General features: G+C 36.9%; 1 long non-coding RNA gene across 3 annotated transcripts in view; it reads right to left on the minus strand.

Annotated features, from left to right (window-relative positions):
- The window catches only part of LOC110260733, an 86957-nt gene that overhangs the window by 34564 nt on the left and 36901 nt on the right, over positions 1 to 15492 (minus strand). The window contains exon 3 of one of the 3 annotated variants that reach the window (XR_002344095.1): positions 15302 to 15420. The exons of the other annotated variants lie outside the window; for them this stretch is intronic. This is a non-coding gene — a long non-coding RNA (uncharacterized LOC110260733). The remainder of the gene's footprint in view (positions 1 to 15301; positions 15421 to 15492) is intronic. 3 annotated transcript variants of the gene reach the window in all.

Consider the following 15492-nt stretch of genomic DNA (forward strand, 5'->3'; position numbering starts at 1 on the left):
GAGCTGTCGTTGCTAGCCTATACCACAGCCACAGCAATACAGGATCCGAGCTGTGTCTGTGACCCATACCACAGCTCACGGCAATGCCAGATCCTTAACCCACTGAGAGAGGCCAGGGATAGAACCCTGTGTCCTCATGGATGCTAGTCAGATTCGTTTCTGCTAAGCCATCATGGGAACTCCCCTGAACTCTTTTCACTACGGCACACTGCCTCCTCAACCCCTGAAATACAAATTGATGTTAGAATTAGTTTACTCCAAGTCTCTTTGTATAAATCATGTACAAGTTATCCATCCAACTAGAAACATATGAAAGACTTCCCAATTTAGCCTTGCTTCTGGCATTATCAGCAGAGCTATTTGGATTCATGTATTTCCTAATGAATCAAAGGTTTGCAACAGCCTCAGGCCTCCAGGTAGGAAATACACCTTCTTTGTGCTCAATGTCTACTGGCTTTGGATCAATACTCTGGAGAGAAATATAACCTAGACCACTTTTATTTTGTCCTAAGAATCAGGACCATTTGCCAATCCCATGGGAATGTCACCATCTGACTGAAATAAACCAGAGAGCTCTCTTTGATGTGGGATACTTAATGCTAATTAGATAATGGCCAGAGTATACTTATAAAAATATGTTATATTCATTAAATTTAGTGCTATACATATATAAGATACAGAAATAAGCATGACAGAAAAGAACCTGCTCTCATGGAATATATATTAAGGGAAATGGATATTTTAAAAAGAAAAAGAGATAAATGCAAACATTTTACATAGTATTACCCTTCATAAATAAAATGTTTCAAAAGCAAATGAGAGAAAGTGTGGGGGGCAGGCTATACCAGATAGAGGTGTCACAGAAACCTTCTCATTATATTTGAGGTAACTCTTAAATAATAAGCAGAAGCCAGTCTCACGAATGTTAAGGGAAAAAATTCTCAGGCAAAGAGAATAGTAAGTGTAAAGGCTCCCAGGCAGAGGCAACCTTGACATGTTATCAGAACAGAAAGAAAAGTTGTGTGGCTTCAGTGATGTAAGTGAAGGGAAGAGTCAGAGAAGATGAGCTTGCAGGCGGATGAGGTAGAAACTCATAGGCTACATAAGAAGTTGGGATTTTACTCTCAAGTGAAAATGTGGAAGTGCTGAAAAGTTTTAAGCATGGGAATGACCTGAAGGCACATAAATGCTGGATGCTCACCATAGGAAAACTATCTGTGTTTACTTATATTCTTCTTTTTTGAAGACCTCAGTGAGGCATCCATCACTGGTAAATGTCTCACTACCCAATGTCTGGTCCTTAGGCTTGTAGGACAAAACTTGATTTTTTTCCCATATCAGATGAAAATACATCTCTTAGTGTTAAACACACCCTGATCAAGGACTTAAGGATCTATGTACAAAACCAGAATTTCCATATCCTGAGCTATAAGAAATTATCAGAGAGTCTAAAAACCTTAAAGTCCATTTGCTACAAACATTGGCATTTTTCTTCACTTTGCTAATGAATCTGGAATAGTACAAGCCCACTGATTAAAACTCTCCTCTGGATGAGATGAGCACAAGAGCCAAGTTTGCCTCTGACACTCTCTCACAGCCATGTTCCCATGATTAGTGACCTGTCTTCCAAGGGAAATATTCTTTCTTTGGATCTCATATATTCAATTAGATGATCATGGAGTTTACTGGCTTGGGAGCCATTCTGCATCCTTCACGTGACTTTCCATTTCAATTCTCAGGTTATATGTTGATTTTTCATGTAACTCCAACTTCATTCACATCTAGATTCTTGGGGGTTCATCCCACCATAGCCACCAAAAACTGTCAGCAAATGGAACAAAGGGAATGTGGAGGTAAATCAAACAATTAATTAGCCTGTAGACACTCCTGACCCCCAAAGAGTAGGCATGCTCACTGACGGAAGTTATGGCATCTTTGGAAGGGGTTGACAGCTTGACTCTTTTCCCATTGAGAATCTAGTTCTCTCAAATTTGACTCTCTCAGCCCTGCCTCAACTATTTTATTATGTTGGTTACAGTCAATGGGCTTGGCTCCCAACCTATTCTAGACCTACAGGCACATATCAGCTCAAGGAAGCCAGGCTTAATGTGCCTTCTTTCTCACTGCGATCTCTTTCCACTGGAAACCTAGTGCCTTCATCATGTTCCAGATTTATTCTGACCCCATTGGGAACTTCTGTGAATGGTGGAGCCCTTCCTCCAGATTTGCAGATGCAGTAACTGAGGCCCTTAAAAATTAAACAATATGCCCAATTGGAGATTCAGTTCAGGACAGAGACAGAACAAACACTCAGGTCTCCTGATACCTCACTGAATATCTTTCCACAAAACTTTACCAATGTTACGTATTTTTTCAGGGCCTTGCCTTGTGCCTGGATCATCGATTTACTTAAGTTGGGGTTTTACAGCTGACAACAACTTGATATGTTATTTCTCTTAGATGACACCTTGGCTTAATGGAAAGACTAATTCACGGAACATGGTGGGTTAAAGAGAGAGTAGTTTGAGACAAGATGTGCTAGACATTTCAGACTCTTCTCTGTAAAATGTTCTGGCCTACAGCCCAAGATGAAGAGCTGGACAAATGAAGACCCTGTAAGGCAGAACTGATGGAGTCAGTGCTGGCCATGTACCCCAGGTGGGCTCGACGGGAATTTTTTAAAATGGGCAATTAAAATTCTTCTTTTTAGAAATTTGTAATGGGAACCACAGAGAGAACTGGAGTGTGCAGTGGGCGCTAAAACTAAAAATAATTAAGGAGAGAGTTCCTAGAGTTCATGAAAAGCTGAAGTTATGAGGGAGATGAGTATGATGAGTAATTTTGAGTAACATGAGGAAGCAGAAATTACCAGCAGGCAAAGGACATAAGTACATATATTTATATACATACCCATGAAAGAATGACCTATTTAATAATGGTACAGAGGGACGCAAACAAGCAGAATCTTAATCATTGCTCACTGGGAGGGAGAGTAGATGAGTCACAAACACTTGCTCTGAGGATGCTGGAGATTGTTGAGGATAAATCCAGTTACTAAAATCTATTTACCCCTGAGTCCTGGCTGTCAAGCCATATAACTGAATGGCTATCCCTGGATTCTCATGAAATTAATGTTCCCTTATTTCCAAGTATATCATTTCAATGTGGCAATAATCAATAACTCAGATGAATTTCTATTCTTTCTGAAAACAGCCTAACTAAAATTTAAGAGAGTGAGTACATCTCATTGCTGTATGCACATCACCCTCACTGGAAATGGTTATTTATGTAATAGATTGGCTTTTTGAGGAAGTCCAGTGATGCTGGACATGGCTTCTGTCTATCTCGGTCCATATCAATGGATCAGACTTGAATGGACTGTGTTTTGCCTGGTGACGTCATACAAAGATTACATATTTTCAGGTGTCAATAAAAATGTATAAACAAGTATTTATTTTCAGAGCTGAAAAAGAATCATTGGAAAAGATTGGAAAATAATTTGAAATAAATCAACATTTTGCAATTTAAAGGTGCTTTTTCAGTGTTTTACTGCTCAAAGATATCACAGTGAATCAAAAAATTCAATGGGTATTTACATGTATGATTGACTCACTTTGCTGTACACCTGAAACTAATACAACATTTTAAATAAACTATACTCCAAGAAAATTAAATTTAAAAAAATTTAAAACAAAGTTACTCATTGGGAGGGTGGGAATAACATATGCACACTGCTGTTTATAATAGAGGATTAATGAGAACCTACTGTACTCAATTGTCGGTAATAACATATAAGAGGAAAAAAGAATGGATATATTTATATGTATGACTCACTTTGCTGTACACCTGAAACTAATATAACATTGTGAATCAACTAGACTCCAATAATATTAAATGAGAAAAAAATTCAATGGGAAAAATACCATTAGTACTAAATGACAACACTGCTGTATTGTCCAACTCAGCAATTTGTCATAATCTAAAATTTTAAAAATCCAATCAATGATTATTTTTAATAAATAGATCTATTGTTCTCCAGAAATGAGATTATCCTGTGAAAACTATGCTTATTGGAATTTCTTATTGCTACAGATACAGATTTATCACAAACCCTTCCTATCCCCCACATCTACATCCTTCACCATGTGTGTTCTTGGTGTGCATGTCCACACAGACTTCACAAAGACAGGGCATAAAAAGAAGTCAGAGAAAAAAAGGAGAACTAGCCACCTTAAGTTACAGTCATTATTTCAGCCATATACTGATAAAGCTGTAGATTATTTTGTCTTTTTTAAAAAATAAACTTTGACCTGAAACCAAGACAATTCTTGAAATCCAAGTAGCTTTAATTGTTTCTAAATAAAAATTCAGAATGACATAAATATCGAATGGCTCCTGGGCAATGTGGCACTGCAGGTTAAATACGTTTTGCCCTGGAGGCTGCAGTTCACAGAGTGTAGATAACAAGGGGAAGGAAATGGGTGATCCCAGCTAGTCCAGAGTGGATATTAACATATATCACCAAATGTGTGACCCTGTTTTCACTATCGGTTTCTCTGTACCCAGGAAATTATTGCTAGTGAGAGAAAAGGTCCTCCTTCTCCCCTCCTTTCTCTCTGGAGGGGAGAAGTGAGGGTCCTGTAGTGGTGGGAAAGGCACATTAACAAGACTGAAAAACTGGAACCTTCTCCTGATCTATTCTTTGCATTAGCTCTCTTTTTTAAGTACAAGAAAGAAGAAATAGCACCTCTTTTCTTAGCCTAAAGGGAGCATAAAGAACAACGTCCTCTAGGAATGTTAGGACATTTCCATTTTTTCCTCTGTAGTATCTTGATACTTTGCTACTAGAGAGGGAAAAAATTGCCTATAAGATTTTTTTTTTTAAGTTTACAAAATCAGCACTTACCAATTATTGCCAAAGTTAGCTCCTTGAAAACTGAAAGGGAAAAAACAAAAACAAAAACAAAAAAACAAACCCAGCACAGGTATCTAAAAGACGACTAAGATAGAGAATGCTCTAATCCTTTAGGAGACAAACAAAATCTATGTTTCTGTACTATTAAGTAGAGTATAAAAAGGCAAAGTCATGGGCATTAGCCCCATAGGGGCCAGTTAGCTGGACTCAAATTCAAGGCCACAGAATATATATCTAACTTTGCTGCTGGCAGTTAATTATATCAATGACCATCAGGAGGAATAGAAACGTGTCTTCTCAGTGCCTATTTTAACAGTGCCTAACACTTCCAACTTGGCTGCTATCATTGTGAAATTTTTTTTTTAAATTGGAAGTAATTTTAAAGTCATACCAATGTTAAATGTAGACATATTTATGAGCTGCTATACAAACATGGCATTTGTAAAATACAACTAGGTGTCTCTTTTGTAGATGGGATTTTAATGTTTTATTTATCCAAAGTTAAGACCAAATAGTCTACTTTTGTCTCATAGTTCATACTGTGGTTTTTCTCATTGCAGCATTTTCCTCTACAAAATAATAATAATAATAATAATAAATAAAAAATTTAAAAACCTCATAATTAGCATATTAACTAATCATGAGAGTTTTTAAAAATCCTAATAATTATTTTTGCTTCTCTTTTCTAGATTACATCATGACTAAATATTTGTTTTAACTTTCTTGACTAAAGACTTCATTTTGGGAACCAGGAAGAAAAACCTAATTCTTAGTTTTATCCTTTGCTTTGGTATAATTTTCATTGTTTTTGCATAATAAGATATAAAATGATTTTACAGTGTTGCAGAAAAACTAGAGTTTCAAGGTTAGGGACAATTATCGTTAAAATATTATAAGAGAAATGCTATGCTATTCACAGGGAAATATTTAATATATGTTTTAAAAATACATATTGGAAATGGAAAAGCAAGCTTTGCATACTGATAAGGTGATGGGTGGCAATACCAACTGTTGAATCAAATGAGTAAAGATAAACATGACACAATATTGCAATGTGTTAAAACATAGCATTCTGTTTCATCTGTAACTATTTTTGTACAAATTTAAAAACAGTTTGCTGCTTACTATTTGGTGAAACTGTCTTGACAATAGACTGTCAAAGATTGTGAGAAAAAAGTATCTCCTTCCTTCTTTCCTTCCTTCCTCCATCCCTCCTTTCCCCTCCTTTTTTCTCCTTTTCCTTCTCTCCTTCTCCCTTCAGTGTTTAAATATGATCAGATCCCATGTCATACTTGCAGACTAAAACAGAAAATTCTGGAAGACTGAGAGAAGTCTGCTACCAGTTGACAGACACTGTTGACTGCTCTGGAAGTCAGCAAGAAGCCAGGAGTATCCAAATGCCCTAAGGTTCATGTGAGAAAATAACTAAAATTTATTGAGGATGTACTGTGCGACCACACTGTTCTAAAATCTTTACATAGAGTATCCTATTTAATCTTTATAAAATTTCTCTTCATGTAATTGAAGTAACTGAGGCTCAAGAGAAGTGAATTAACTTGTTCAGAAGTTTAGACAAATAATAGTTATTAAAGAGTCAATTCATTCTTTATACTCTCTCCTTTGTGAGCAGGTTTGAACACAAAGCTCTAAATCATTCCTACCTGAGTGTTTCCAACTTGAGAACTCTAGAGAGAGGGTATACTACCTACAGCAGAGACTTTCATCTTTTTTCCCTTAAAGTTTATTTCAGGCATGGGAGACATGGTCAACACAATTGACTGGAGAATATAATACGTTACTGTAAACAAATAATGTAATGGGAACACACTCAGAATGGAGATATCTATATATCTATAGATATATAGATATTTAAAAAACAGTATGTAAGATCCATCATCTATCTGGTTTACCCACTCTGGACTCACAGATCTTGACAATGGTTGTCAGTTTGGGTCCAGATAGTTTATCCATCTAATTCAGACAATACTTTAGACCCTTAGTTATGACTAAATCTACACAAGGAAACAAACTATAAAGTTTACCAAACCCTTTTTGTGGCTCAATGGCTAAGACTATGCCCTATTTTTCTTTTTCTTCTTTTTTTTTTTTTAACTGTTCAGAAGCATGAAATCCAAGGTGGATGGTAACATGATGATAAGAGTGGTGATAGGAGGAAGGATATATAAAATAGAGAAGAAAAGGGAAAATATATATAGAAAGGTAAAAGAAATATGTAACCACAGAGGAATTCCATTGCTTGTATGTTCACAGCACTTCTTTTTTCCCCATGGAACTGGGAAAAGGGTGGTAATAATTAATTAAGTTGTATTTCATTATTAACTCTGTCTTACAGTCATGAAAAAAACTGGCAATACTACGTTACTTTAAACAATCATCCTCAAGGGTTAATCAACATTTCCTGTGAAAGGAACAATGATGTTTAGCCAAATGGTTTTAAAAAAGCAGACAACAAAAAATAGCTTCAATAATTCATATTAACTCAAGTCCTATGGTTAATGAGGCAAATGGAGTGCTCTCAGAGGGGATGAAAGCACAGAGCAGCAGCATCAAGAATCTTCAAACCACTGCTGGCAAAAGATACTATAAGTCCAAAATACCCCCTAACCACCTACTATTCATACTTTACACTCGGGAAAAACTTAATATCTTTCTAATTTTGCAGATGGTAGCTAAAATAGTGCCTATACAATTATAACACAAACAAGCAACTGCTTTTATTCTTTGTTGTTATGGTTCTTAGCCTTCATGACGCCATCCAATTTGTCTGAAATGTTCACTAGATTAAAAAAATACTCATTTGATCAGACATAGAAATAGTGAGGCCTGTGATCAGCTCTGTACAGCCCAATAGTTAAATTGTTGTCAGGCAAAAGATATATCAAAGTTGAAAACCAAATCAAGGATTGGATTACCAAATAGAATGATGAATAGTCAGTCTGAATTGTTTAGAAAGATGATTGATTCATCGGCAATCTATCTTTTAAAGACTAAATACATGTTCATTTCACTAATGTTAATTAGGCAATGACCAAGTGGTATGTGTTAAGTACTGTGCACTAGGGATAGGAATAAGAATTAAACTGCCCTTGTGAGTTCTAAAATTCTCCTGGCACTGGCAGGGACCAATGATTCCCATGGATTCAATGTAATAACACAGCTCACTCTCATAGATCAGTACTCTGCTGAAAGCAGCAGGAGAGAAAGGGGAATTTAGCTTCATAAGGGGAAGTTCTTTTTTGAGCTGAGTTTTCATGAAGGAAGAGGAAAGAAGGTAAATTTGCATTCATTCATTCATTTATTCACTGGCTGTGTACCTGGTAAGTACTGAGAACTTTGTGGTATTTTAGGAATGTAATGATGATCAAGGTATGATGTCTGCCCTTAGATTGCTTATAGTCTGGTGGGAACTCCAGGTAGTACGGAGCTCCCTTTCTCTCCAATACACACACACAGACACACACACACACACGAAAAAGCAAGTTAAACTCAAGGAAAGGTAAACAATTGGATGTGGCTGGAGCACAGGGTACATGGAGAAATATAAATGTCTAATCCTGTTCCCTCTTCTTTCCTACTGCTCATTCCTTCCCCTGCTGCTTAATTCTGGTGCTGATTAAATAATCTGAGCCAGTGCCACAGTATCCTAATTGCCCCTCTACCTGCAATTTCATTAACTTGCAAACAATGTCATATAATTTTACTTTGAAGGTTTTCATTGTTTCAGGATAAACTCCTCCATGGGTGTTCAAAGCCTTCCACAGACTTGCTCCACTCATCTAACCAGTCCTTTCCTCCCCCACCCCCACTGCCTTGCCTTGAACCTGACATTCTCTCTCTCCCAAACACATTGGCCCAATGGTATCTTCTTCCTCTAATCTCTAAGCTTTTGTTCATTCTGCTTCCTGTGTCTGGACCGCCCTTTTTTTTCTGCATTTAGGGGAGACTCCTCATCTTTGAGAACTTGCTCCCAGCTTGAAGAGGTGCTCTTCTAAGGACTCCCCCAAATCCACATGGTTACACCTGCCATAGGGAAGCCCATTCTGTGATCATTTTCACTGTTCTGATGACTGTGTCTTGCAATGGGCTTGAAGCCCCTGCAAAATAAGGGCCGCATTTTTGGTTTCAGGAGCATCAACATCTTGTACCATATCTGATAATAGTAACTCTTCAAAACACATTTGTTTAGTAAATGAATGAACTGTTTATTCAAGCATTTGACTAAAGTATTTGCTAACATTTTATCCTCTATACCAGTGGTCAACAAGGCCTTTTCTTCTTATAGGGTCATAGAGTAAATATTTCAAGCTTGGTCTCTGTTGCAACTATTCAACTTGGCCTTGGTAGCACAAAAACAGTCATAAGCAACATGTAAATGAATAGACATGGCTGTGTTCCAATTAAATCTTACAAAAATAAATAACCATAGATCACCAACAAAGACATACTGTATGGCACAGGGAACTATACTTGATATTTTGCAATAACCTACATGGGGAAAAAAGTCTGAATAAATAATAGACAATTATATGTATAAACTGAATCACTGTGGTGTATGCCTGAAACTAACATGATTGTAAATCAACTACATTTCAGTTTAAAAGAATAAAATAAAACTTAAAAAAAAAAAAAGTAAATTGCCAGCCTGCAGGCTATCATGTGAAGACCTTGGCTCTATATCATAGGTTACAGACTCATATCCCATTGATCAGATCTGCTGCAAAAACGCATTTTTGTTATCGCTGTTGTTGAGAGATAATCCTCCATGGGTCTCTCATGTCTCTGCACATTACGCAAAGCAGAGGCACAGACTGCCTTTGTTGTTCTACACTAACTTTACAAGGATGTTTATATAGTGAATGGAGTTGGAAGCTAGACATAGTGTCTCTTTTTAGAGTAGAGGGCAGACAAGCATACTGCCCATTATAAAATGTTCAGATTCCAAAGCCCAGAGTTTCTCTCCCGTAACACAGCCCACTCCTGTGTGCAGGTTTCTCATGACCCTCTTCATGTCATCTTTTGAATTGGGCTTCAAGAATCAGGAGACATGCTGACACTGGCTATTACTATGACCCTAAGTAATAATGTCTTTATCTCTCTTGTGTTCTACCAGCAGCTGTGAAACTGTAGCAGGCTTTAATGTAGAAGGATAAAGCATCAGACCCCTCATAGTTCTTGATAGTTTCCTAAATAAATCACTTTTTAAATAAGTAGAGCCAGTTATTTAAATTTGAGAGATTTTAGTTTTAAAAATCCCAATTTTTGCTTTCTCTTGAAAAATGGAAATATTTGGTGACATGGGACCTGAATTTCCATGTCAACAAGTGGCAAGAACTGAGTGGCAGCTGTCTCCATGGTCGCCATATCCCTGGGCCAGTTCCTGACCCAGACTGCTTCCCTAATTTATATTCCTTTTCTAACTCCTATAGGCCTTTGATTTTGTGACTCCTGTTCAGGGCAATAGGTGCCATCAACTATATTTATTCAAGCACAGAATTAGATCTGGGTTTTAGAAGTACAACTCTCTTGACAATGTGTAGATGATTTATAGTGAGGGAAATCTAGATTGAAATGTTGGAGGATACGTTAATATTCCAGAAAAACATATGAACAAGACCTGAACCAATGAAATGACAAGTACAGTAAACAAAAAGGAAATGATTCCATGGAGTTGTCAGGACTTGGTGCTGTATTGGTATATCTTGTGTGGGAAAGAAGGACATTGTGAATTAGGCTTGAGTGATCCATTGGATAGTGATAGCCTCAGAAATAAAATTGGGAGGAACTTGATAGAGCTTTGATGGAGAAAGGAAACCAAAGGAAAGGCTAAAGACCTGAAGCAACAAACTTAAGGAACCTAAAGAAGATTCAGCTAGAGATGTTAATAGGCAGCGTATAACTCTGGAGATAGGCAGACGGTATATGGGTGTCTTAGGGAGCTTATAAAACCCGAGAAAATAAATGTTAAAAACTTGGTATACTTGCCTAGTTGTCTATTTACTTTCTCTTCCTTGAAACAGTGTGCTTTTTCATTAGACTCTAAGGGAACTTTGGTAACTCTCTAGCAAAGGTTGGCTGGGGTTAAAGATTTGGGACCCATCCAGAAAATGGTTGAAATTACCCTCTGGAATGTGTATATATAAGATAAGGGCCAAGGAAAAGTCATTAGAAAAATGAACACAAAATAGTTCATGGAGACAGAAACAGGAAAGTTTCAAAAAGGAATGCCAGACCTTTAGGGAAGTCACATGGATTAAGGTCTGAAAATTTGGTGACTGGTAACCTAGAGCAGGTGTGGAAGCCAGGCTTCAGTGTGATTTTTTTTTTTTAAAGGAAGGTTAGAAAGTGGGGGCAGCATGAGTAAGCTATTTTTATGGGTTGTTTGAGTGTCAGGATTAGGAAGAAAGGTTGGATTTTAGGGAAGTTTTGGGATATTATTCAGGAAGATAAGAGATTGAATATGCTTGAAATTGAAAAGGAGACACCAGAGGAAGAAGGCAATTATAGATGTTATAATAAGGGCAAAAATATTAATGTGTAAGTACTTAGAGCATCTTTAAATTCCTTACTTCTCTATTCCCCAAGCTCCACATTCCCAGCTTCACCTTATCAGTCATATTGGGGGAATTGGTGGGAGGAGAACCAAATAAGAGATTGAGGGACTTACATCAGAAAGGATAAGAAAAATAAGAAGAAAGGGTAGAGATTTACTGGAGAGAGACCATAAAAAAATCTGAGGGAAAGAGGAAAGTGGAAAAGGAAAAAGGCCCTCACCATAGGCAATTTATGATAAGAAATTGAAAGTCTGCAGCTCAAGAGAAAGAAGTACCAAAGCAGAAGTGAAAAAATGGTAGAACAAGAAGAATCGTGGAAATGAATGTAAAGCACGGAAATGAATTTTAAACAAGATTTCCTTTAATTATTTTTGAAAACTGAAAGTGAATATCTGGATTCCTTTATATTCACATTGTTTGTTAGACCCTGTTCCTTTTAGTATGATATAATATTTAAACGGGGCTCCTTGGAGCTGTGGTATTTATTTGGGTTACACAAAAAATGAGGCTATTACTTGATAGTACAGCTCTGAGTAGGACCAGAAATTTCTCTTCCAGAAGGTTGTATATTCTATGTCCCAAATCCCAGCACAGTATATCAGCAGCATTTAGGTTGGACGCTTATGAAGCCAATGGTAGAAAGGAGATACAGTGGTAAAAGGAAAATTTTTATGTCCTTTATCTCTCATCTTAAAAGCCAGGAGAGTTGGAGGAAAAGAAAGATGGCAGTATGATTGTCTTCTTTGTACTTTGACTAGATTTTTAATGGATTATCACCTCTGGCCCCTTCTGCCCTAAGCTTGGGGAAGAAAACAAAGATTGGAAATGCAGAGGTGGGTTAGGGGATGAGGGCAGAGCATCTATAAATGAAGCAAAACTAAGAATGAGGAGAAAAGTAGGCTGACATTTGGCCAATGCCATTTCCCTTTTACCCTCTATTGAAACCAATCACATTTACACTCCCATCCAACCCCAACTATTTTACGGTGATAAGGAAAGAAGAAAAGAGAAAAAAGAAGATAAACTTGTCCCCTTAAAACTCTATTTAACTTCTCCATTTTCTTCTTTATTTTCCTTAGCACCGTCACCATCAGCCTCATCCTGGAACCTCCATTCACCAAAATTCTAGTTGACTTGTGCCTATGTCTTGTCCTTAATACCACACTGCTCTACCTCAAGATCCTTGAGTTCTCACCAGTGGCTTGATGGAGAAAGTCCATCTTCCTCTAGCCATGATGTAAGAAGGGTTCTATGATCTATGACTAGGATTATGATAGGCAAGACATGACTGATACCTGGAATTTAAAGGACAGAATTCCTGTTCCCTTAGTCACATGGTTTCTGTCCTAAATTCTTTCCAATTCAGACAATACCTCATAGAATATATGTGGTAGAGGGATAAGCAAGAAAAGAGGGAGCTAGATTTCCTGCTGTGGTGCAATGAGATTGGCAATATCTCTCCTGGGATGTAGGTCGATCCCCAGCCAGTCACAGTGGGCTAAGGATCCAGTGTTGCTGCACCTGGAGATTTCAGCTGTGGATCTGATGTGACCTCTGGCCTGGGAATTCCATATGCTGTGGGTTGGCAAAAACAGGAAAAAAAAAAAAAAAAAGTGTGCGTTGCTTCTGTTTTGAAGGCCCCGTTTTGTTTTGTATCCATTTAGTAAAACACTGTCTTTGACTTGATAGACTTTTTTTTTTTTTTTCCTGTCCCTGAGGCATATAGAAGTTCCTGGACCAAGGATTGAATCTGCTGTGACAATGCCAGATCCTTAACCTACTGCATTGGGCCCAGGATTGAACCAGAGCCTCCAAAGAGACAGCACCAGATCTTTAACCTGCCATGCCACAGCAGGAACTCCTGACTTCATTGCTTTTTGATATTTACTTAAAATTCAGTATTAGCTAAACACCACTGTGAATTGGTTTATTTTTCCCTTGGCAATTTATTAACGACTGATTTGGGATGTATGAGGTTTTGGAAGATATATTCAGATACCTATTTTTCATTATATTTTAATTTATATAAACACTACACAAAATAGGAAGGTATTATCTAAATGAACGGCAGCTATAAAAATGTGTGGGTTAATGGAGTTCCCGTCGTGGCGCAGTGGTTAACGAATCCGACTGGGAACCATGAGGTTGCGGATTCGGTCCCTGCCCTTGCTCAGTGGGTTAACGATCCAGCGTTGTCGTGAGCTGTGGTGTAGGTTGCAGACGCGGCTCGGATCCCGCGTTGCTGTGCTCTGGCGTAGGCCAGTGGCTACAGCTCCAATTTGACCCCTAGCCTGGGAACCTCCATATGCTGCGGGAGCGGCCCAAAGAAACGGCAAAAAGACAAAAAAAAAAAAAAAAAGTGTGGGTTAAAACTCAACCCTAAAAAAAAACTTTGAGGTTAATTTAAGTGAAAGTATAAGCCCACATAACTATGCTTATTGACTAGGGATCTGGACAGAGAATTTCAAATTTTCAAACTGAATTAAAAGCCATTCATTCATAGTTCGGTCTCAAGTCAACCTAAATATCTGAAAAACTTACTAGCTATATGGAATAAGGCTATATTTTAAAAGTGGATCATATTTTTTTATCCTGGCACAAATTTCTCCATAACCTAAAAGAAAAGTTAAAAAGCTGTATTTGTAAAATATTTGCTATCATTTGCCTGTGTGTTTCTAATTATTTTTGCATCTTGGATTCAGTTTGTCTCCTGCAATCACATAAAATAAACAGCAAAACATGGTTTTTATTTGTTCAGATTTGAGCTGTAGACATTGCTTCTCAGTAATATTAAATAAGTTATTTAATTCACTTCTGTTTAAATATTGATAAAGTTTGTTATTTGTACTCCAGATTCTTCCACAACCTAGAATAATTTAGATAATTAATAGAATTTCTGATACATTTTAGAATAATTTAAATTAATATTTAATTCACAGTTCTGTTTGATATCATATAAAGTAATGATAAATATGAGTATTTTGGCAACTCGTAATTCTTTAATAGCATTCTCTTATGGAGATAAAATGTTTAAATATTAATTAATTTAGTACTATCAGAACTGCATAGTTATTAGGCATTTCCAAATTTGGAAGAATTTTCATTACACAGTAACTGGGTAATGAAAAAAGAAAACTAAAAGTCCTTCTCTAGTCCTTATAGGGGACAGATCAAATGAAATTTTCTAATAATCTGGAGATGTTTCATAATTGAACACTTAGCAGTCATTTCCAAAACAGCAAATATAAAGTTTCATTATTGACTAGGATTTTCAGAGCACATCCATGTCTTTCTCAATACCACATAGGTTTTCGTTACTCAAGCAGCATATGGCAGTAAATGACCCAAAAAGGAACATGTTGCATTCTTTTTCTGCATTAAGTGCTGACATTATCTTGGCCACACTGTGTGTGTGTGGCTTTATGTAATGAGAATCCTTTTAGAGACAGTTTGGGGGTATGTGTTCTATTCTAGCTGATACCTTTTTGAAGGAACCTATTTTCAAAGTAGCATTCTGTGTGAATTATGCCTGATCTAATTATCAGGCAGTACTCTGGGAATTTACTCCTAAATGGCTGCTATTAACATAACAAGTCAATTTACATGTCACAGTGAGGTTCAGGTTAAAAGAAAATGTATAATGGATTTCTGCATATCTGTGATCTACTTTAGCTTTGCTTTTATTTTTTAAAAAAAGCAGAATGATAAATAAATGTACTGAGTTTTCTACATATAAACTTTGTTCCTATAATAGCAATATGAATAGTTAATGATTATTTTTACCATCAGTCACATATATTTATTGAGTACCTACTCAGTGTAAACATTGTGCTGGGCAAAAGCCTTCAAAGCAGGTAGGTCTCTGTTCTGGCAACAACTCTTCTGAGTTAATTTTTCCCCAATCTTCGCAGTAGAGATCTCAACTCTAGAAATCTAGAGGAATAAGCACTATCATCAAAGTGCAGGGATGTCTGGCACACAAAGCAGATACTTTTTCCATTTTGA

The sequence above is a fragment of the Sus scrofa genome, chromosome 5 (genome assembly GCF_000003025.6).
Source record: "Sus scrofa isolate TJ Tabasco breed Duroc chromosome 5, Sscrofa11.1, whole genome shotgun sequence".
NCBI classification, from domain to species: Eukaryota; Metazoa; Chordata; class Mammalia; order Artiodactyla; family Suidae; genus Sus; species Sus scrofa.